The 23,697-nt window shown below is 33.9% G+C and overlaps 1 protein-coding gene across 17 annotated transcripts in view; it reads right to left on the bottom strand.

The window, feature by feature from the left end:
* The window catches only part of LOC129745252 (complexin), a 588,611-nt gene extending 572,654 nt beyond the window's left edge, over nucleotides 1-15,957 (bottom strand). For 5 of the 17 annotated variants that reach the window (XM_055738313.1, XM_055738322.1, XM_055738330.1 and 2 more), the window contains exon 1: nucleotides 15,506-15,957. The gene's annotated coding sequence lies outside the window, so the exon portion shown is untranslated. Of the gene's footprint in view, nucleotides 1-6,464; nucleotides 6,575-6,594; nucleotides 6,973-7,081; nucleotides 7,174-15,042; nucleotides 15,062-15,261; nucleotides 15,420-15,505 lie in introns of those variants that run through there. The other 12 variants (XM_055738207.1, XM_055738304.1, XM_055738257.1 and 9 more) reach the window with 11 other exon arrangements.
* Nucleotides 15,958-23,697: the final 7,740 nt, after the last annotated feature.

Raw genomic sequence — 23,697 nt, 5'->3', positions numbered from 1 at the left:
GTTCAAAATCAGAATTCTGAATTTGACAACAAAAAATTTAATTCAAATTCCGGATAATAATAATAAAAAAAACTTAATAAAGAGTCCGAAATCTGATCACAGATATCGAATTTCAATGTGTTTAAGCAAATTTGGGCCCAAAAAATTCAGAATTAGTCTAACCTACGCTAACCAGATATTTTTCTTCCAGCCGAGTCGTGCAAACTTGGAAAGTTTTCCCCAATATCCGCCGATATCAAAATTATTTAATAAAGATTATGAAGAAAAGCACTTAAAACCTGTTAAAATCGCATCACTCTATTCTAAATCATATTTAAAATTTCCGAAAAATCGTACATGTTAATGAAATTTGTTTAAACAACTTAGATGCAAGATACTTATGAATCAATTCAAATCTTCGTTTGATTATGCAAATCAAGTGAACAAAATCGGGCAGCATCTGGGAAATCTGGCAAGTTTAGTCTTATCTTATTGAAATTCAATATTCAGGACTAAACTTCTATCAACAAGTGAGAATTTTTTTTAATTGTGGATACTTGAATTTTGGAAACTCGATTGATTGAAAAATTGTCTGATTGAAGTAGAACTTGAAATTTTTATAATGAGACCAACTGACCCGGCAAATTTAGTGAGTCTTTGAATTTCGCAAAAATAATGTATATTTAGAAAAGCAAAAAGAAGGTAAATTATTATCTTTGTTCATGAAACTGGATTTGTACCGTGAAATATGGTGAATTGAGACAGTTTTTAGACTATTTTCGGAACATTCCAGGCATATTATATTAAGTAAACCTTAACAACTTACATCAGCTTGAACGTGGATCAGTACGTTGTTTTTCGCTTTGCAAATATTTTAGAGCAATTTAACCTTTAAAGGTCAGGCTTCTTCCTGTTTTTTTTGTTCATTTCAATTTCACGTCTAAACCTTTTTCGTCATCCAAATATATTCAAAGAAATGTGAATGATAGTGCCTACCTTCAGGGTAAAAAACTATTGAAGAAGATTGATTTCCAGCAAACGTTAAAAGTGAATATCTTCTGGAATAAAGTTAAAAACTAATTTTCTTCCATTTTACATTAATTTCTTTATTTAATAAGGTTCCTAGACACTGATATGTTCGATTTCTTTTAACTTCAAGATAAGTGCCAAAAGAATGTTTTGTTGAAATGTGTCGTAATTTTAATTAGTTTTAATCAGTTTCTTTTCTCGCCAAAATCATGTTAGAAGTATTTTTCATCGTTTGCCAAATTTGCAGATATGGCACATCACTACCAAGATTGCTAAAAACTATTCTGGGTTTTTGACAAAATAAGTTCTGTTTTTTTGTGATTTTATTTAAAAAATCTTCCTTTTTTTCAATTTTATTGATAAGTCACATCACACACAACCGAAAAGCAATAACTTTTATAAAATTCTTAGAAAAAATAAATTATTATTACCAACTCAATACATTTTCACAAATTAACGTAAAAAATTCCAGACAAATATTGGCATACAAATGTATATTTGAAAAACGAATTTAGATATCTGTAAAAAACTTCAAAATTCTGTGATCTGTGACACAGTTTCCGTGACGAAAACTTGATCAAAATTCTGTGAAATTACAGAATTTTCTGTGATTTCGGCAACATTGATCACTACAGTGTTTCCAAACAACACTTCACATGGTATGAAATTTCACGATTATTTGTGCTACAAACACATTTTTTCCATTTTGTTTTTCGTTATCTATAATGTATTCGATATATTCTCTGCATTAGACAATCTACTCTGATTTTTATGATCATCTTTTTTAACGACTGAACTCACAGTTACTTCAAATCAAAGGGTTATGGAATTTTTTACATTGTGATCTTGAATTCAAAAACAGAAATGAAATTCCAAAAACTTCTTCACAAATCGTTTTTCATTCTCTCTGTTTTGGATCTTGGAACATGTTTTTCTCGAGAATGAAACTAATGTTTTCCAAGCATGTTGTGTTTGAAGATGTTGTTGAATCAAATATCTGTTTTTGACTCCTGAAAATGAGTGTTGGATAAAATTTTGAGCCTTAGTTCTACAAAGTAAATTCATTTATATCCTAAATTTCGTTTAGTTTTGAAACATCTATGCATGAAAGGAAGAAGTGGTGATTATTAAACGTTTTATAATGTTCCAATTGGTTTTTTTATATTGATGAAGTTCTCATGTAATCACAAAATTTATATTATTCTATTCTCAAACTAACTCAATACCTACATTATTATCGTTTAAAAAAACCAAAAAAAAAATTAATTTATGGTTGTCTTATACTAATTAGTGCAAAATCAAATTCCGGGAAATACCAAGTAAATTTGGGCTTAGTTTAGGAACCAATCAACAAAAATCAAAAAGATGAGTTCTTTATTCTTTTTTTAATCAAAACACATTAGCAAATTTAGAATCGTTCTTTAAGTTTAAGCATCCAGAAAGCGTTCGGAAGGCTGGGACCCTTTGACGGAAAAGAATAGTAGGACCACTAGAAAGATTAGTAGGATTCCTACTAGCCGCCTACTAGCCGTCTCATTGTTTTCTAGTGGAAAATGGCCCAACCGATACAGTAGAAATGACATTCCTGGTTCAGAATGACAGTTCTCGTTGACATCTGCCATTGTTTGATAGTATTGGTGTGATAGGTTTTTGCTTATGTGTGAGTGTATTGAAAAATGGCAGTGCATATGTATGTGTGTCACCTTAAAACGTGGCATTTAAGGACTTTTTCTTCATATTAATAATTTTCATTTGCTCTAATTTTACATAATTTGCTTTATTTTTTACTTTATTTACTTCTTTTTGCATACATTGAAATAACACATTTATTAATCATTTTTTAGTTTTCCAAACACTTTGTAACTTTGGATGAGCAATTGAGCTTTTACTTCACCAGCGGGCCACAATCATTGCGGAAAGCACACCGCAAACGTCCGGAACCAATCGGCCTTCTTCCTCCAGGTGCTTATTGTGGTCCCGGTGCTCGATATCATCTTGTTGCGAATGTCGTGGGAAAGAGGCAGCAGCATACGCATGTGAAACTGCAGTATATGCGGTCCGTGAAGCCCTTGGTTTTCTTTGTGGATTCATATTTTCAAGCCTTTTAGGGGCCAAATTATCTCGAAAAATAAACACAATATTAAACATGAGAAAGTGGAAAAATATCAATAAAATACCTCGAAATCTGAATAGCTAGATGGCAATCGATTTTCCTCTTTTGCTAGGCAGCACATGCAAATCAGAAGTTTTCACTAAATTGGGGCCGGGCGATCTGCAGAGGTATTACTGCGTCGACTGTTAGCTTCGAACTGAAGGGGAGATGGCTTGAACTGAACATGTTTCCTTAAGTCACTCACACTTGCAGCAAAAAGTTAACGCGAGTAAACTATCAGTGTTCTACAGGTATAACAACTGATCAATTTGAAGTGAATGTGTGATGGATATAAAATGAAGGATAAAAACTCACAAATACAAAAAAGTTTGACACTTCAAACCGTTTTTTCACTGTCAATTTACCGTCACAATCCGTCAAATAACCATCAAATGCACGACTAATTAAAAATATGTATACAAGTACACTTGGAATTTTCCCAGCTACATTGATCTACAGAGATAGGGGAGTTGTTCATAATAAAATTTCATTTAGAGCTCCTACTCGAGAAAAACATGGAGCTCCCGGCTGAAGACTGCTAGTGATCGGAAATGAAATTGTTCGAAGAAAGGTTCAAAGATAGTTGTGAAATATTGATAAAGACCAAAGAAGAACTGGAGAAGTTTTTTTAAGTAGTTAACTAATGTGATAAACCAAAGTTCTTCAAAATAACAGGTTACCTCATCCGACATATTGGTTGTCAGATTTCTAGAATGATGACGTAGATGTTATTGAAATAAGCAGGCATTGTTCTGAATTTTTTTCAGTTTTTTCATTAAAAATCCTTTCGAATGCCAGTGATTTGAATGCCACTGTTCCCAAAAGCATAAATTCGAATTCTCAGATTAATGAGCTTCTTAGACAAATATTATTTAGTTTGTGGCTCTGCATTAAATGCGGATTTAACGCGGAAATTTCTAAATTTTCATGGAAATTTTTATTGTCGGTAACGATTCACAAGCTTATTGTAAGCTTAAAATTATAAAAAAAATCGCAAGAAAACATATCTTACAGTCCTCATGATTCATTTAGCACGCAAGTTTAAAGTTTGTTCATAGAAAAATGTTAAGTTTGATTTTCAATTTTTTCTCACATCTATTTTTTATTTTATTTTGGAAAGATTCTAAGCTATTTATTCAATATGTTTCATACCGAAATCATTTTTTTTTATCACGAAATTAAGTTCCATTACCCTAAATACCGAAAATCTTTACGCAATTGGCGAAAACCGATGATTTGAGTACGTTTCCTATGTAATTTATACAAAATATCATAAAAACTACGTCATCATGCTCGGCTCGGGCTAATTTCTCTCTCGATGTACGGTACCCTATAATAAAAATACTCCGGTGATAAACAGATTTTCTGCTAAAAAAGCAACATACAAATTCCTGTTTTCTGCAAAAAGGTTGACGGCGTCAAAATTGAATCACCTGTTTGAGTTGGCGACAATCTTTGGAAATTTCAAATGAGATCAATCAATTTTTTTCTAATTGATCTAAAGTTGAAACTTTAGAAATAAAACGTTGTTTCTTAATATCCTTACAATATATGATCTTAAGAACCGTTTGGCAGGGAACTCCACGCTTCATCTTTCTCTCAATCCTGTATTTTATGCGTTTTCATCACATTGTTGGCCTGGCCGTAGTAGTATCTGCAATGCATGTTTCAAATACTACGAAGAAAGAAAAATGAGGAACGCAAGTTTTTCATTTTCAAGGATGCATACAAAAATTGACCATGTTGGTGGAACGAGAAAAAATTCAAAAAACTGATCCAAAGATGCTACTGAGACTGATCCCATAACCATCGTAATGAAGAAATATTGTTTCGCCAGCTTGAGGAAACTGCATTGATGATTGAAAAAAGTCGAAACCTATAAAAAATAGTGTTGAACCTTCATCAAACCAGGATGACGCCTCCCATCAATGATGTTGACGGCCACATTTCGCCAGATCAATCAATCTCCTAACCCAATAACTCTTGAGGGAGAACTTATGATGCGTTTCACTTAAGAGCGAGAGAAAGTTCGTTTCTTCACAGGTGTTTAAGGATGCAGAGAAAAAATACCCTTTATTGTATGAACAATCAACATGGTTTATGAATTGGAAGGAAAAAAAACCAAATTTTAGAATGTGAAAATGTTGTGGTAAAGTTCAACATTAGCACAATCGAGATCACGTGTCTGATTATCAAAACCACATTTTAACGACTTGTTCTGTCCTTCTTCAAGGGAAAAGAAATGGATGTTTAACCAACTTTACACATTTTGATTTGTAAGCCGTGTGAATTTATAAGTTGGGGCGTTAAAAATCAATGATCTGGCAACTCTGTCATTTAATAAATCTCAAATGATCTCATATTTCAAAAAGTTTGTTGAGGTTAGTCATCCACCAAAAAATCGTCCATCGGAAAGACGAGTTCAAGAGCGAAAAAAAAACAACGACGACGACGACGACGCCAAATTCGAAAGCACGTGACTCTCATGCCCTGTCGGATTTTCACACTCCGAAAAAAGGGTTGTTTCAGCCCAATTTTTTTCTGACGCTAGTTTTCTTTTCGCGGTCGGTCATTATCACTCCGTTTTGTTTGTTGATCTGATCGTAGATATTTGACGGAGCAAAACGGCTCAAAGATCACTCACAGTCTCAACACATCGTCACTCTGGCTGGACCACTACCTAGTTTATTATTCACGGGTAGGTGGATTGTGGGGGTGAGAGAAGGTTTTTATTTCGCTTTAAAGAATGGAACGTCTCGACCCATGTGAAAGCTGATTAAAATTGAATGAAAACGTACACTCTGCACTCTCTGCTTCTCGGTGTTATTTGGTACGACAATGTGGGGATCTCCCAGATTGGTTTTCAATTTGAGCAGCTGATGTATCAGTTTCGGTTTTTTGTTTTGTCATCTGTGGGGTCAACCGTTCAATAGAAGGGTTAATAGTTTTTGGTCAGTTGTTTGTCTTCTCTGCCATTTGTGGGTCTAGTGTTTGTTTGCTGAGTGTCATGGATCGATATTGGTTTTTTTTTTGTATGCCCTAGTGAATTTGTAGCAAGTGTTTGTTGCGGATTTCATTTAGCTAGAAGATGGCTTAAAGAACATACCGTTTGAAGTTGGCTGCTGCTCTGCCGGGATCGGAAGCAAGTGACTGCGTGGGAGAATTTGCTGAAAATCAAACACTTCCCCCCACACACTTGGCAATAAGGCAATTGTCACACCTCTTCCGGGGCAGAGGAAGAACCAGAATCGTTTGCAGTTCAGAACGGATTACAGGCCATTAAGCCCTGGCGGAAACCACACACCACCGACCGATGATGACCGAGCTTCTTCCTCCAGCAACTAGACTAGGCTAGGGCCTCTGGAGCCGTTTTAGTTCCTGTGTCTATTTAGGAAGTGCCCGTACGCGATAAAAATACACCACACACAACGCACCCGTCACAACCTGGCAGGCTTGGCAGAAGGAACACACACAGCTCACCGAAATTCGGACCGAAACTGTCGGCCAGTTGAGAGGTTCGATGGTTCCGACACACGGGGTGTTCCCCCTGGATGTTGCTCCACTTCCCCCAATCGGCGAAAACGACGACGACACGGGTTAGGCGGTGCTCTCGGCCATTCGGGCGTCGGGTCGATTCGTCGTATTGTGGTTCTCTCTCGCGTTTGCTGCCTGTGTATGCACCCACACTAGAGCACTCGGCCACCTTACGAATACCAACACGTGCGATGATAAGCGAAGGGGGGCCAACCCAAAGATCTCAGTAACTCACTGGAAAGCGAACACTGAGTAAGCTCCCAAACAAAAATCACCCAACCCCATCAAAGAAAAACAACAAACACACAAAAACGGTTCAAAAATGGGAAACGAGCTTTCCCCCGAAACCGAAAGAAAGAAAGAAAAAACAAACCGAACAACACTCACGCAAGAACATAGCAATGTTCGGAACAAAACGTCGAAATTCACGGTTCCCGAAACAGAAAATTTCACACTCCCGATCGGCCCAAACGTCAAACCGAATTCGTTCGTCCGGTGGATCTGAACAGTGACTGTCTGCGACTAGCTCGCGAGCGTTCGGGGCTGTTTGAGTTCCCCTCATTCATTCAATCAGTGTTGGAGCTCAGGGAACTCCTCGTGCTGTTGTTAGATCGCCTTCGATGGTCTTGGAATTGAAACGATAGGTTTATTATCGGGTCACGATTAGCATCTCGCGGAATGTGACTCGTGCTCACACTCTTCCCAAAGAAAGCAGAAGCAGCAACAGTGGTGCCACGAGCAGGGTTTCGAATTCGGACTGTTGAATTTTAGTTTATTCTATTATTTTCATTGAATGCATTCAATTAAAGCATTCGATTTGGTTTTGAGAGCGAGTTCACGTCAAATCGAGAGATTCATATTTTTTTAATAAAAAAAAATATCTTGACCCTTAGACGTTTTATGTTTTGATTAGAAATCAATTATCAAAAGTTTGCATTACTTTGAAATCTTTTCATATAGTTTTTGAATACCTAAATAAAAAATGAAACTTATTTATTTTTATTGGTACATAAAAGTTCTGGTAAAATTTCAGGAAGCCGAGAAATTATTTTTTCCAGCATTTCTTTATAAATTTTTGTAGTAATTGTTTCCATAGATTTTTCGAAGAATGGTAGATTTCATTTAAACGTAGAAATATAACAAAATTTAAAAAAATGCACTTAGGGATTTTTTTAATTATCTGACCGGTTTGCGCCGGGAGTGTTAGATCTTCCCAAAAAAAAATTGTTTCATTTTAACGACATAAAAACTAAAATTTTTTTCAGATTCAATCATTTTTATTTTTCGAGTGAGTTTTTGTTATTTTTTTTTTTTTTTTTGAATTACAATAAAACCATTTTTAAAAGCTACAAAACTCTACTGTTTTTCAACGGAATCAAGAAATAGCACATTAAAACGCATTTAAATTTTATCAGCTTTTCAAATGAAATATTTCTGCAAAAAATACCATTGTATATGTTTTATTCAGTGTGTTCAGCAAAACTGACTTCAAGTGAATCAAATTTTCAATTTAGGGCAAGATCTGAAGACCCCCGGCGCAAATTATTAGCTAATAAAAAATCCCCACCTACTAAAGTCTTAAATAAGAAATCGTTTGGCTCAATAACTTAAAATTAAACATTTTAGCACTTATTCCCATTTGGCTCTAATTGTTACTTAAATCATCATTTAAATAAAATATACAACTTAATGTTCAATACCCTATATCATATGTGATAGATATAATTTTTGTTAGCTGGATTCAGAGTTTTTTTATCGCTTTTTTATGACCAGATGTATTTTTGAGCGTTTGCAAACAAATATTTTCCTAAATTGATATTTTTTAATTTTTCAACTAAAACTTAAGACAAGACTTTTGACCAGTACCAACATCCGTTATTTGACAGAATAAGGAATTCAAATACTTTAAATTTATTTTTCTTACTTACTTGAAAAGGGAAAAAAATCTGGCTCAAATCTTCAACATTTTCTCAATCGCATTACTTCAGCAACCCTGCTTAAGACTGTACTACAGGAAAAAACATCAAAACGCCTCAAATTAAAACTTTATTAAAGTGTGTAAACAATTGATTGATGTGATTTCAAAATGAAAGAATACTGTGTATTTTGTTGAAATTCTTGACGTGCCACGATTTTCTAATATATACATCAAGTTTTCAGTTTTTAACTTATGTGAAAATGGTAGTATATTATGTATGTTTTGTTAGTATTTTTTTAAATTTTAATTTAAAACAGGTTTCGAAATAATTCGTAATGGTTTGAATTTTTGGACGCATTTTTATACTCTGGTGTTCGTAAATGTTCAAACTTTTCTATGGTACACTGATGTGTGCAATCAAAATTTTAAAATCTAAGTTAATTTAATGAATAGTGTACTTGGTGACTTTTTTTATCAAATGATCTTCTAAAGGATAAGTTAAGCTACTACAACGGTACTACTTCTCACTTTAAACATTACCAAATACTTAAAATGTCCTTGAAATGATCAATAGTTATTAAAGGATTCTTAAATTTTGATTAACGTTAAAGAAGTGGAAACAACATTTAATTTATCAATTTTCATGATGGCTAAAATTGGATTGGATTTATTAAAACTCACTCAATAAAAGTATTAAAATAATATAATATTTTTTTTAAAATATTTTTTTGAAAGGAAAGTAGGAGGATAACAATTGGAAGAGTCAGCAAAACATTTTTATGTAAAATTGATGTGTAAAATCAGATTTTTTTCGATTTTTTTTTAATTCTAATTGTTTGCGAATGTCCATAGACAAATCGAAAATCACCAAATTAAGCCCAACACATTAATGCATTGAATTTAAAATTACTATCCACATGATCTCTACCCGGAACAAGTAAAAATTCTAAGTAATTTTCTGTTTTTTGCATGAAAAGAGCATACAAATATTGGGAGTTTGGGAGAATATAACTTTTACTTTCTTATAAGTCAAATATTTACAACAACATACCTCAATAAAGTGTGCGAAAGAATGTTTTATATAACTGTATAGTTAAGAAATACTGTATAGTTTGCAAAAATTTCTCTACATCTGTCTTTCAGGGATTTATTTTCAAAAATTCACGCTTATAAATAATACAATTTTTCAACTTCGTGCATTGCAAATTAAATTTGCCAAAACTACCAGAATGAACGTACTTGGGCCGCAAAAATCCAATCTATTTTTTCTTAACACCTAACAAAATCCAGGCATACAATTTCAAATTTTTCAACCCAAAATCCAGACGATATCCGGGCAATTTCCATAAACATTTTAGCAAAACCCCAAAATTAAACTGTTTATATTAAGAAGAAAAACCCTTATTTTTTCATCGGAACACCGTTTTTAACCGATCTTCAGGTTTCCAAGAAATCGTTCTTGTTTAATTCATGAAATAAGACAAACACATTTTTAGACTCAAACATTAAAAACAAAAGTATGTACATAAAAATTTGAGTTTTTTGTTTGATTTTTTGAAGTGAATTTTGTGCAATATCCGGGCTTTTTAGCGAAATCCGAGCCAATCTAGAAAGCAAAAGTAACAACCAAAGGAACATTTTAAAGGACATTTTTAAGTTTTGCATTCAGGATTGATATTGAAGTTTGTGGAAAAAATACTAAAACCAAGTTGGAAATTTTGAATTGGTTTGACGTTAGAATTTTTGGTTTGATAGTCATTTTTCATTGGCATTGAGATGAAAAGTAATGATCAGAACAAAAAAAATCGCAAAATATTATTTAATCGAAAACTTCATTTATAATTTCAGTAGCTGAGTTCAAAATTCTTTGGTGTTGAAATAATAATATTTTATTTAAAAAAAATCTTCATAACCTTAAGAGGTATTTTGACTGTAGTAGACTTAAACTAGGATAAAAATGAAATATAAAACCATATGTTTTAATTTAAAATACGTTTTGGTTATATCATTCGAGACCCTTATACAGTAAAAACATTGTATACAGCTGACAAGGCAGTTGGAATGACTGGCTCATGGGAGGGTTTTTGAGACCTATTTTTTTAAATGAAAAAATTCAAAGTATTATTTTTTCAATACTATTTGATGATTGATTTTTTGTTCTTTTACAATAATAGGTGTTTGTGTGATATAGAATCAAAATACATTCTTAAATCTTTCAAAAAGTGATTTGTATTTGGTTGAAAATCCATTAATAACTACAGTACCGTTCATAATTGTATAGAAATTGGAAGCACGCGCACTGTCACTTCGACTTCGAACTTCCATAACTTTTCACTCCGATGATATTTTCTGATCAAAATTTCTGCGTTAGATAAATCAACTATCACAGTATTATATCACAACATTTGAGCTTTCTGGAGTTTGTGTTGGCTGAGAAACATTAATTCTACGAAAATCGGACTTTTTAGACTTTTCTCATTCAAACTGCAATATCTCAGAAACTACGCTATATTTTTTATTGAAATTTTACAGAAGAATTGTTGAAATATAAAATTAGCATGTCTGAAGTTTTCGAAAAGTTCTATCGATGGGATCAAAAATTACGCGAGGTACAATAGGAGTAAAAAGTTATGGAAGTTCAAAGTCGAAGTGACAGTGCGCGTGCTTCCAATTTCTATACAATTATGAACGGTACTGTATATTCGAATTATAAAACCAAAATCTAGGCAATAACCGTTCATATTGACAAAAATTGGGGAACCATTCATCAAATATCAAGAAGCATTTTTATCATTATTCTTCCATCGAAAAACTTTACCAGATTTTGAATGATATCAGGCTATCAGGCTTCTAAAAAATCATGTATGTTTATTTTAATAAATTCAGCTCCAAAAACTTCATTTTTAAGCGAAAAAATTTAAAATTGGAATAATTTGAAAATTTCTTTGATTTTGCAAAAAAAAAGTGAATAAATCCGGAAAAAAGTCAGGATTATATTTATCGAAATTCGGGCAAACGGACTGAACCAAACATTTCCCAAATATTTTTTAATTAAATATCCGAGCAATTCCGACTTAAACCGGGTTATCTGGTAAACTTAATTTTGCATATTTTATTTGCACTGAAAAAAAGTTTGCTTAAAGAAAGCTTAATATTTCTGAAAAAATATTATTCTATGATAAAATCAAATAAGTTGAATTTATAAAATTCTTGAAAAAAATCAATGATTTCAACCGTCAATGAAAAAAAATTTCGGTTCAAATTGGACTTGTGCACTCTCGATCCAAGTTAAGGATTTAAGTCTGAAATTCGGCATTTGAAAAAACTACGATATTAATCATGTTGAACAATACGCCAAAAACATTTGGATCTCCTTACAATATCTATAAGAGAAGTTACATGTTTCTTTCTCATCAAACAGCTTTCATTTAAAATCAATTCTCGTTAATTCTTTTTTTTTTCAATTTTCAAATGAAAGTTTTTCATAGGACAAAACTTGCAAAATAAACACTAACTCCACTTATTTTTTTTCTTTTTCAACAAAATTTTGACAACGAACTGACTTCGGTTGAAATAAGAAATTTAAAATTCCAACTAACAATTAGAATTATTAGCCTGCGATCACTTGCAATTTCATTTTCATACCGCATGTTCACCTTCAATTTTTTGTTGAAACAATTAAAAAGGTATCATAAAATAATCTTCAGCATCGTTTACCAAATAAGGTTTATCAATAAATAAAAATCATTTTTTTTTGTCTGACTTTTTAACGTTGCACGTAGAATCGTTGTTGAAATTCATTGATAAAAATTTCTGTTTTTTGCGTATTTTCAAGAAGTTTTTCCACAGTTAATGTTTGTCCTCGAAGTCTTAATTTTTGTTTCCCTACGATCGATGAAAAAGAAAATTTTAAACATTTTCAACTTCCGTTTAAGTTGTTCAGCAAAGTTACTAAAATTCGAAAAAAACATAATTTTACTGATTCATTAGCAAATTTTATTAAACCATCTAAGTTAGAGTATTTAAACATGTTTGTTAATTTTTTAACAGATTCGGATATCCGGACGAGATACACCTGAGGATCAACCGAAACTCTATGGGTATTGGACTGGAAAAAAACAAAATCTGAAAAAACTGTAGAATTGAAAAACTGAACTACAATATCCAGATATTAGAAAACCGAAACATAAGCAAGAGAAAAAAAATATTTATATTTTATGTATTTTTTATTTTGTTCAAAAAGCGGCTGGCTCAAAATGATGAAATATAAAAACACTTAGTTTAAGTATTTTTTGTTTATAAAGGAAAAACAAAATAATGGGATGAGATTTCTAACGCTAATTTTAAATTCTTTTGTAATTTTTAATAAGACATGTTGAATTGTTTGCTAATTGTAAAGACTCAATTGGTTGTCATTTCGAGTATTTTTATCCTAAAGTTTCATATTTGCTGGAAGAGAAATGAAATAATCAGCATCGTGTGGTCATCAGTAGTTCTCCAATTTCTTTAATAACTTTTGCTGGCATACTTTTGGTGATTGATTTAATTAGAAGCCTTTAAGCAAAATCGAAAAAATGAATAACTCCAATACAACATTTTTGACAATAGTATTTCACTCATGCTTTTAAAAGAACATATGCTAGAACTAACAAAGGCAATTCATCAAGATAATTTTTGAAAAATAATAGTTTGAGGGTGAATTTTTTGTTTTGCTGAAATAATTTTAATTCGAGCTTACGCTTATTCCATTCGAATTGATATGCTGATGAATGATTTATTTTTGAATTGTCTCAATTTTTTTTATTAAATTTTCCTGTTTTAGATCATAATCACTTTGTGTAGTTTTAATTTAACGAAAAGACATCACGATTTTTGGAAGAAGTTTTTTCTTCAACTTCTTTCAGCTTTTTACATTTAAGTACAGCTCTGGAAAATTTTCAAAAGACAAATTTTTTGCATTTTTTATGTGACTCGAAAGAAGTCTTAAATTATTAAAATTTCAAAAGAAGGGTTGCGAATCTCGTTTCCTCAAAACTGATAAAATTTTTGAGCAACCATGATTTCATATTGAAGACTGATGTAATAAAAATCAGGAAAATAATAATTTTTTAACCAAAAGAAACCGGGAAAAACTTGGGAATTTCAAAAGGAAAAATCGTTTTTTTTTGTTTAGATTGTAGTCGTTTTACATATTGAAATAAAGTAATAGAAATACCATGAGTCAATTCCTTTCAATCTCTGGAATTTTACAATTTTTAAATGCTTTTTTTTTATTCAACTTAGTTAAATATGTTTAAAACATATTTTTGAATGAGGTTTTAAAATTTGTGTTCACTTTAAAAGTGATATAATGTTATTCCGTCTTGTTCAATCATAAATTTCCAGTGTATTTTCTAAGTTTTTCCTCATTTTAACTTCCACTTGCATAACAACACATTGTGGAATCGTGCGTTAAAATTATTACTGTTTCCGATAAACCATATTTAAATATTCATTATAAAAAAAATATTTTTTTTCAATCATTTTTTTTAATTGTAAATTATTCAAATAAAATTTACCAAATTATGTTTGTTTTGTAAAAATTCGACCATCTGGAGATTCAAGATAGATTTCAGAGCATATTTCCCTTGGAAATTTTAAAAAAAAATCTAGTTTCACTCAATTGCACTGTTGGAACTCAGCTGGATTCTAATCGATTTATATAAAATAGAGTACTTCAGAATCTCTCATCATTTTAGAAGAAGCTTCTTATTCTTTTTGTTAGAAAATGTAAAAGTTTTCTCGTGAAAAAGCTGCAAAATTGCACAAAAAATCAATTCATATATTTTTAATAAATAATTTTGTAAAATTTTGTCAAAATTTACACTTTATCAGTTAAAGTTTTGATATTAAAAACTTTATAAAACAAGTAAAAACATTTTTTTTCGATGTTTTTTTGTGATTTGAATTATCGAGGTTATTGACGATTTTGAGATTTTTTTATTCGAGAACGGATAAAAATCACTTCTAAACGGTACAAAGGCGTTGAATATGTCTAATACTTAATTTTAAACAATTTACTAATTGAACTAGCAAATACAAAAAAAAATAACTGTGCATGAAAAGGATAACAGTCCTACTGTTTACTTCTTTCTACGTAATTTCCTGAAGACACAGAAAGAGTGAGAGAGAACTTGGGCTGGGAAAAAGCTTTTCATCCACGTGTTGGTAGAAGGTGCCAGGTTCGATACTTTTCCCCATTCCAAATTTGCTATCTGACGTGAACCGGAGGAGAAATGTGTTTGTAATATTTGTATCGGTTGTAGAACACAAACGTCATATTTGCTGGGAGCTTTTACAACAGCCTGGAGGAAATAGTTTGGATTGAGCTTGATTGTCTTGAATTAGAACCAATGTTATGATTGCATGTTTGATTGGTTCTTAATTTTACCCTTCAATAATTAGAAATGGTAATTTTTAGTGGCTGCCAAACTCGAAGCCCAAATCGGACTCAGCTGTCAAAAACGGAACAGTGACGTAATCTGGGGCACATGCGCACTTCCGCTCCGGCCAAATTCTCGATTCCAGCAGCCGGACCAGTAGCAGCAGCAGAATATTCCTGTCCTGTCTGCTCCAAGCGCTGAATGTTTTCGGTGGTCCAACAACTCACGTGTGTGACCAGCTCTAGAATCTTTGCTCGTTATAGAACTTTAGCTTTCAGCTGCAACAAACTTGGGCGGTGGAAGGTGTGCCGGGGAAACTTTTCCACTAAGCACAGGAAACTGTTATCTAACTTCTTGCGGTTCGTTGGAATTTCGCTGCCACTACCACCTGATCCCGGCACGGTTCGTTGGCTGCCAATCGATATCCAATCAATAAACACACCACTTTTTCCTGAACCCGAACAAACTCACCGTCGTCGTTTCAAACGCAAAGCAAAAGTCTCAACTCTTATCGCTGATTACAGAGTACAATCCTCAACGGGATCACGTGTATTCCTGGAATTTCCGATATTACCCCCGGAAAAGGAAAATACTACACACCACAAATCCACACGAGAGCACTAGCTGAAACAGAGTTTACAATTTGCTACACTTCCCCGTGGCAACGAAATCCTTTTCCTATCGAGCCAAGGCGATAATGTTTTTCATCCGGATTTCGACAACTTTTCTTACAACGACAGACACCGAGACAACGACACGATGAAAAACGCAAATTTCAAGAAAACAACTAGAAACGACACACAGCACTATTTTAGAATAGCACAAATAGCACAGCACTTTTGCACCATCGAAAAAACAGAGAAACGGAAAATTTTGTCCAAACCGAGCGACCGACAACGTCAAGAACACGTACAGATTTTCTGCCCTTTCTCTCTCTGTCTCTCTCTTTCTCTGTCTCTATGTTTTTCCCATTCGAAAGTTCCCTTTTTCCTCGCCCAGTTTCGCTTCGCACCGTGGGTTTTCCTTTGAGCACGGGGGCAGCGATTTTCCCTTTTGGTAGGTTTTACCGTTTTCCTTTTTCCCGAACGAGGGGGTGGAAATTGAAGGCAAATGTAAAGCTTTGTTGACACTAATACCACCCACTTACATCGAACCAATACACCGGAGAGCCAACCAAGGAGGTGGATAGCTTTTTGGAAAATGTGACTCCAGTTTTGAGGGAAAGAGATGGTTGATGACAAAATCCCTTAGTCTACTGTGACTGGTAGAGCGAGAAAACCTTAAAAGATTCGAAAATTTGAGAGTGAGCTTTTGTGCAGCTACAGTATATTCCTGCTCAGAGGATAACTTAAAGTTTTTGGGAGGAAAATGCTTTAGGCTCTCCTGAAGACACTCATACACGGATTAAGGAGAAACGATCAATGTTTTTATAACTGGTGTTAATTATTATTGAATGGATCGTTGAATATTCTCTCCTATGAATGATTGCATGAGTTTCTTTTAATTGTGTCATAATTGCTTCCTAGAAGCAGTAAGTCTTTTAATTATGTACAAATTCTAAATGGCCGTCGGAAGGGGTTTAATAACCAATATGAATAGTAGGAAGCAATTAAAATCGGCCGTTACATCACGTGGCTTGGTTAATTTATGTAAGGAGTGTATCGAAAATTAACTATAAACATATTTGGACCTTCTACTAACTAACGCGTGAACGCGCACAACTGTGCTCACCTGTAAAGCTTAGTTCTTTTAGAAATGGGACAGTTACAAATGCGTGTATCTCAAAAACCTTTCGTTTTCTAAAAACTTTCTATAAAGGAAATGAAGGTAATCTTATGGTGATTCATGAAAAATTTTGAAACTTTTTTTTGATCGTTTTTTTGTAAGAATAAATTCTACTTTATTCTTGGTACCTCCCATCGGCTAGCGCACATTTTTTTCAGTCATGATATTGATCAGTTTTTCAAACTAATACTTCGTCTAATCTGTATTTTAGGTGGCTACATCCTCTTTCTTCAATTTCCGCAACTTTTCGGACCAATACTTCTCTTTTAAAAGAAACTGAGGGCAATTTAGTGAATACAGATGTTGCGAAATATACAGATTTGATTATTTTTGAGCCTCTTTTTTAGCTTTTTAATGGAATTTCTGCTGGCAAAATCTGGCAATAACGAAGTAAAACCATCATGAGATTAAACTTTAAGTATAATGGGTTAGTATAGATCGTAGTTTGCGAAGGGTACATACAAGATTACTTTTTTTAGGCTTTTAAAAACAGCGAAAGCCATAGTTTTTGGTTTTGGATATTGTTATTTCTTTACACAGGAGCAGAATTTTGGTAAATCATAATATTTCATACAAAATAACCAGCAAATACATACTTAAATACTCGGGAACTTGTCACGAGCAGACATGGTATAGGATTCAAACGCTGGAATTTGTTTAAAAAGGGTATTTCATGAGTTTGTCGTTCATCTAAAATCATCTGTCTTAAAGCCTCGGAACCGGCTATACAGCTTACGATCTCTGGAACTAGCAAAAATTTAGTATTTGAGGTGTGGTTTGAAAGACTAATTACTAGACAACACTTTAAGCTTATCGGAGAAAAATTTTTTTTTGGAAATTTCAGCGATCTACCCTTAGTTTTTCGCTTTTTGAAAATTATAAATGCTGGTATGAGACTTGACTTCCCTGATGACCCTTAGCCGAAGTTACCGGTTATATGCTTCCCTCTAATGCTTGATTTGAACTTTGTGGACATTTTTGACACTATTTGCATACTTTTCCACCACTCACATATAGTAATTCTTCGAATAATCAACGCGTTGCAACGGTTTTGTCAGCTATCAATTTGATCATGATGGATTTTGAATGAAACTGTGCAAAATTATTTTTTCCTTTTTCTCTTGCATCGTAAATATCTCAAAAACATTATTTTTTAAATTTCGAAAAAAATAGGTCGGAAAATACTTTTTACAGGCAACAAAATGCCGCCAAAGTTTTGAATGTCCGATTACTAATAAACGAGCTATTAGCAAAAGAAAGTGACCCCTTTATAAAAGAACTAAGCTTTATGTAGCATCTTGATCTGTCAAGAGTGAACCAGCACTTTGTTTACGTTTGAAACATTCGTTTCTCCCAAAATGTCGCGAATTAAAAAAAAGAAGTTAAAATTCGTGTGCTAAACACTTAGATGCGAGAGAAGGGCATCTCGATGAATGAAGTGGCGAAATGTTTCTGCATTCATTCGGCGAGCGTAAAGTCCATCGTCCACAAGTTCGGGGAACACTATACGTTCAATGATTTGCCAGAAAGAGGTAGAAAACCAGGACCATCTGACCCAAATCTAGACCGTAAGGTAATCAACCTCATCAACCGGAATCGATCGATGTCCATACGGGATTTGGCGAAAAAAACTGGGACATCGATCGGAATGGTACAGCGGATCAAGAAGCAACTTGAAGACAAACAAGAAGCAGAAAGTGTCCAAACAAACGGCTGAACAAAAATCACGAGCCAAGCCCGGAAGCTGTATCATCGGATTTTGCAGAAGCCAGAGGCGTGCATTCTCATGGGCAATGAAACTTATGTATAAGAGGACTCCAGTATTCTTCCGGGACAGCAATTCTACACTGCAGCTATTGAGTAGGATGTGAGTGACCACGAGAAGTCAATTGAGGTGGAAAAATTTGGCCAGAAAGTGCTTGTGTGGCAGGCAATCTGCTCCTGCGGATTGAAGTCGGTGAGTTCCATTTCAAAAGGAACAATAAATGCAGATATCTACCAAAAGGAGTATTTGCAGAAATGATTGCTGCCACTATACGACTCCACCATCGTTCTGGCCGGATTTTAACCCACCAAACTGCCCCCAGCTTCGCCCCATAGAACGATATTGGGCTATCGTCAAGAGAGTTTTCAAGAAGGATGGTAAGGCCAACAGGACCTGTTACGGATTTTTGAGCAGCGGCTAGACCAGCCAAGGCAAGGTACCCTAAAAGTACGGAACCTCAGGGCCGGCTGGCTACTGGGTAACCAAGGACTTACGGATAAAATACAGAAAATCGGGAAATTTCATGTTTCTATGTTTTTTATTTAAAGTTTTCTTGTGGCGTGTTGTCTGTGTGTATAAAACAATGTTCTGTGTCTTGTGTGGCGTGTAATTTTTTAACTAACCGTGATTGTGCTGCTGGTGGTCTTGCGTCGCGACGTCGTGGTTCCAGAATTCCAGTTCCGGAAGCAGGAGGGCCGTCAATGTATTGGCGTATTGACGGGGTGCCGAAACCGTCGGCGCCAGCGGGCGTTGCTGGACTCGGTCGTTGTAGGCGTCTTCCTTCTTTGGCTTTTAATCGGCCTGCCCACGAGAGTGCCCCGTATCCGGACAGACCGAGAAGGGAAGTCCTCCTTGAGAGTTAGGGATCCGCAGAACCCGAGAACGAAGATGCTGATCCTCTACGTTAAGGCGCGAGATCACAAAGGATCTGCGGGCCGACCCGTGCCGAAGACACACCGGTATTCGGGTGAATTCCGTGGACGTTCACAAACACTATACAGAACTACGACTTCACACACGGACGCCTGATTCAGAAGACAGCGATTTTTACGGAAGCAAGCTTCCTTTTCGCTTTCCATTTTCTCTTTTTCTTTCCTCTTCTTCTTCTTCTTCTTCTGGTTTGGAGCGAAAGGGCTCCTAAAGGAGGGCCAGTGACTTGGACTATATGCCCTTTCTTTCCTCCTTTCCCAGACAACCATTTGGTGGGTATTTCGAATTTGCAACGCAAATATACATGCAAATATACCTGTAAACATATCGTATATAATGTAGCAAAACCAGTATATACGTACCATTTTGGAGGCCATATAGGTACATTAGCAAACATATTCTTGATTTGGATTGTATTAAATTACGATTTGCACGACTTGTCATGCGCATCATTTACGACTACCCTGATTCTTTTTGGAATATACTTTGACAATTTACATCATCATATAGATGATTGAGGTTGTAATATACGACATTTTTGGTAACAATATGGAAAGTTTGACGACTTATTTGGTCGTCTTTTGCGACTTGAGTGTAGGGCTCTCATTTTCCGTCAGTTGAATAAAAATAAGATTATTATTTTTTTTATACTTTAAACCAATCTGTTTATTCATCCATAAAAATAATAAAAATAAGATTATTTCGTTTTTTGCTGTCAAATTCAAGTTTATATCCTACAAATTTATTATTTGCCTGATTGCTGATTTTATTGTTAGTACCTGGACTTGATCCCCTGACCATACGATCTGCAGCTCATGATGGTTCCTCGACGCTATCTGGAATATATAAATTCAAGGGGATTTGCTTCAAAGACATTAAACCAAAAGCAAATCGTATATTTCTATAACTTAAATCTTTCAAATCGTAGAACGCGTCATCGATGATCTAAAAATAGACCAACATTTTGAAGCCTCCTTTAATTCGATTCCAATCATCGATGTCCCATTATCATAAACGATTTTATTGAACTTTTTTGTATTCTTTTACGATTGCCAGCAAATACGTTTTACGAAAATCTGACATGCGAATTAATTTGCAAAGGTATACGACTGCATGCACATTATTACGAATCAATGCAGTTATATACGTTTTTTATTTCGAATTATTTTATGCATAACACGACAAAATCTCTCAGTCACGGCTGATCACCGTATATCGGTTGTTTCACGGATTTTTTGCGAATTGTCGTACACAAAGGTCGATTTCATATGTACATAAATACGAGTCTCTCTTCTTGTCGTAATAAAATCATGCAATGCTTTTAAATACGATAAAGAATATGCATGGACCGCACATTGTAGGTGCAGATATACGAAAATGAGTATAAATAACATTCTATACGATGTAATCTGTAAAAGAAAATACGACTTCTGGTTGTCTGGGTTTTCTCCACTGTTAATTGACAGCAGCCAGCAGTAAAATGTAGCCTACTGTGGTGCTATCTTGTTGTGAGACTGGACAAGGAACATGAATTTTCTAGCAAATATACAAAACTACAAAATGCAAACACAAATTAAACGATTTGTAACCAACCGGTTACAGACCATGGCGGTTTTCAAGAAAAATTGGAATGCTGCGGCCAACAAGTGTGATCAGTCAGCTGTAGGGGAAAAGTTCATATAACGCCCCATGTGGCTAATACGCGCCACCCTTGTTTTCAAGAATCTGAAACATTTTGAGCCTGCAAAATATTACCAATTTGTTCTAAATGCTGTGATTGGTCATGGCAAGTATGAATTTTTCCTTAAAATGCTCCTGTGTCGTAATAATTTCACAATTTAGGTTTTTCTTCGTTTCAATCTAAATTTTAAAACACTTTCCATAAGGTGTAACCAAGCAGAGAAAATCAAATAAGACAATATTTTCTGACACATCGATAGAGGAGAATCTAAACTATGATTTAATGGTAAAAAATTATACCGAACTCTCTATGGTATGTTTTTTATGGGTATGTTCTATCACGGCCCATGCACTCGTTATAACGCGCCAATCCTAGTAGGCTGAAAATAGCATTAATTTTTCAAAAAGGCCAATTTTCATTGAAAATGAACAAAAAGTCTAAAACCTTATTTTTAACCTTAATTCAGCCCAAAAAATCCACTTTTATTTTTTTAAATTTTTGATTAGTCCATTTTGATTATCTTTTCATTCAAAGTGTCTGTAAGTATTGGTGTGTTTTCGGTCTTCGGCTGCTTTCGGGTGTATTCGGCTGCTAGGCGCGTATTGAATACACGGCGGCGCGTATTTGCGACACAGTTTTGTTCTGTGGCTTTGAATAAGGTTTTTAAAAATCAAGTTTTTGAAGCAACTATAGCAATTTGAGTAATAAAAAATCATAGGCATTTGTAGAAAACAATTTTCTTCAACGATTGCACTCATTTTTAACACAATTTGTACGTGGAATGCGTAGAAAATCAGCGATTCGCTTAGATGGCGCATAATAGGGCATGTTCCCCTACAAAAACTAATGAAACGCGTCAAGTCGAAAGTCCGAGAATATTACCAATTACTTGTATTTCTTTATAAACTGTAAGAATAAGCTTTGTAAAACACTTCCGAACTGTTTCTTTGTTCACATCATCGATAAAATCAATACAATGAAAAAAAAGTGTTTATAACTTATTTTCGATACACTCCTTATTTGGATTCTAGGATTCAATTGTTTATCTAACTCTAGACTTAAAAACTTTTTTCGATTGGTTGATTTACAATTTAAAACTACTAAATAGAATAGAAGCATGATTTAAATTTCTAAACATGGGTCTCAAAATAAACCTTAGCCTAGCAGAAAGCTGATGCCATTTTTAAGCTCAATCGTCCAACTCCCAGGGGTAGAACAACGATGTTCCACCCAAACAAACAAAATTCTCGTTAAACAGGTCAAACACAGTTTAATCAGCCTAACCAAAGAACTTAAATTTGTTTCATTCAGCCCAAAATTGAAGTTCTTATTAAAACTTTGAAATTTTATTGAACATTTCAACAACATTCTGTTCAGCTCACAAGTAGGAGAGAAGCTGGCTAAATGCGCACACTCTTTATCTCCCATATTTAAGAAAATATGAGTCTGAAAACTATATGCAAATGAGCGAACATCTGTTTTATATATGTAAGAACAATTTTTGTGTTTAGATCTCTAACAGTTTTTGATAAAAAAAATTTTCATAATAAAATTAGTCAAAATAGCCGATTTCCGAAAATGAAATTCACTCTGACATTAGACTGAGTTGATTTGGGGTCATTTTTTTATTTCTCAAACCCTGCGGTCAAAAAAGCCTCGCCTTTAGTTCAAAACTCATCGATGATTTTTTGCCAAATTTTTAAGTAACGTTTACATGAGTAAATTTGAACTTTTAGGTTTGTATGGGAAAATTTAATATTTTGTACTCCGTAGTGGTGTCAATTGAATTTATTGTTCATCAATGCCAAAAGACATACCCCTGGTTAATAGCTAATAACTTTTTAGGCTAATTAGATACGAAGTTACGGTTTTCGACAAATATGTTTAACGAAAAATTTTCTATTGGGAATTTATAAACTAGCACAAAACCATTGACGGGCTCGGATCCACAGAAGAAACAAAAATGGTGCTGATTACTCAGTACAAAATATAAAATTTTCCCATACAACCCAAAAAGTTCAAATTTACTCATGTAAACGTTACTTAAAATTGCACAAAATATCATGGGCGAGTTTTGAGCCAAAATGCAGCTTTTTAGACCCCAGGGTTTGAGAAATTTTAAAACGACCCCAAATCGACTAAGTCTACTCTGGCATGTCAGTCGCACTCAATGACTGAATTTGTATTGTTTGTTTTGCCTATTTAGTGTTGCCAAAATATGAAATTTAATTTTTCTTCAGTGTTACCGAATTTGACATTTATTTTATTTTATTAATTTAAAAACTTTATTTATTTTCTAAATATCCATCATCTCATTCCTACATTCCTTCTCATTCTATTCTGAAGAAATACTTTGTATTTATCAATTTTCTTTTAAAAAAATTGAAATTTATAAAATAATCTTTTTCTTAATTTAACATTCCATCCTTTGGAAAAACTGTTATTTATTTTCTCAAATACGTTTAATCTCAATTCTACCTATCATTTTTATCAAAAGCCATT

This window comes from Uranotaenia lowii, chromosome 1, assembly GCF_029784155.1.
Source record: "Uranotaenia lowii strain MFRU-FL chromosome 1, ASM2978415v1, whole genome shotgun sequence".
Classification (NCBI taxonomy): domain Eukaryota; kingdom Metazoa; phylum Arthropoda; class Insecta; order Diptera; family Culicidae; genus Uranotaenia; species Uranotaenia lowii.
Note: the sequence above shows the minus strand (reverse complement) of the source record. Positions and strands in the feature narration are given on the sequence as shown.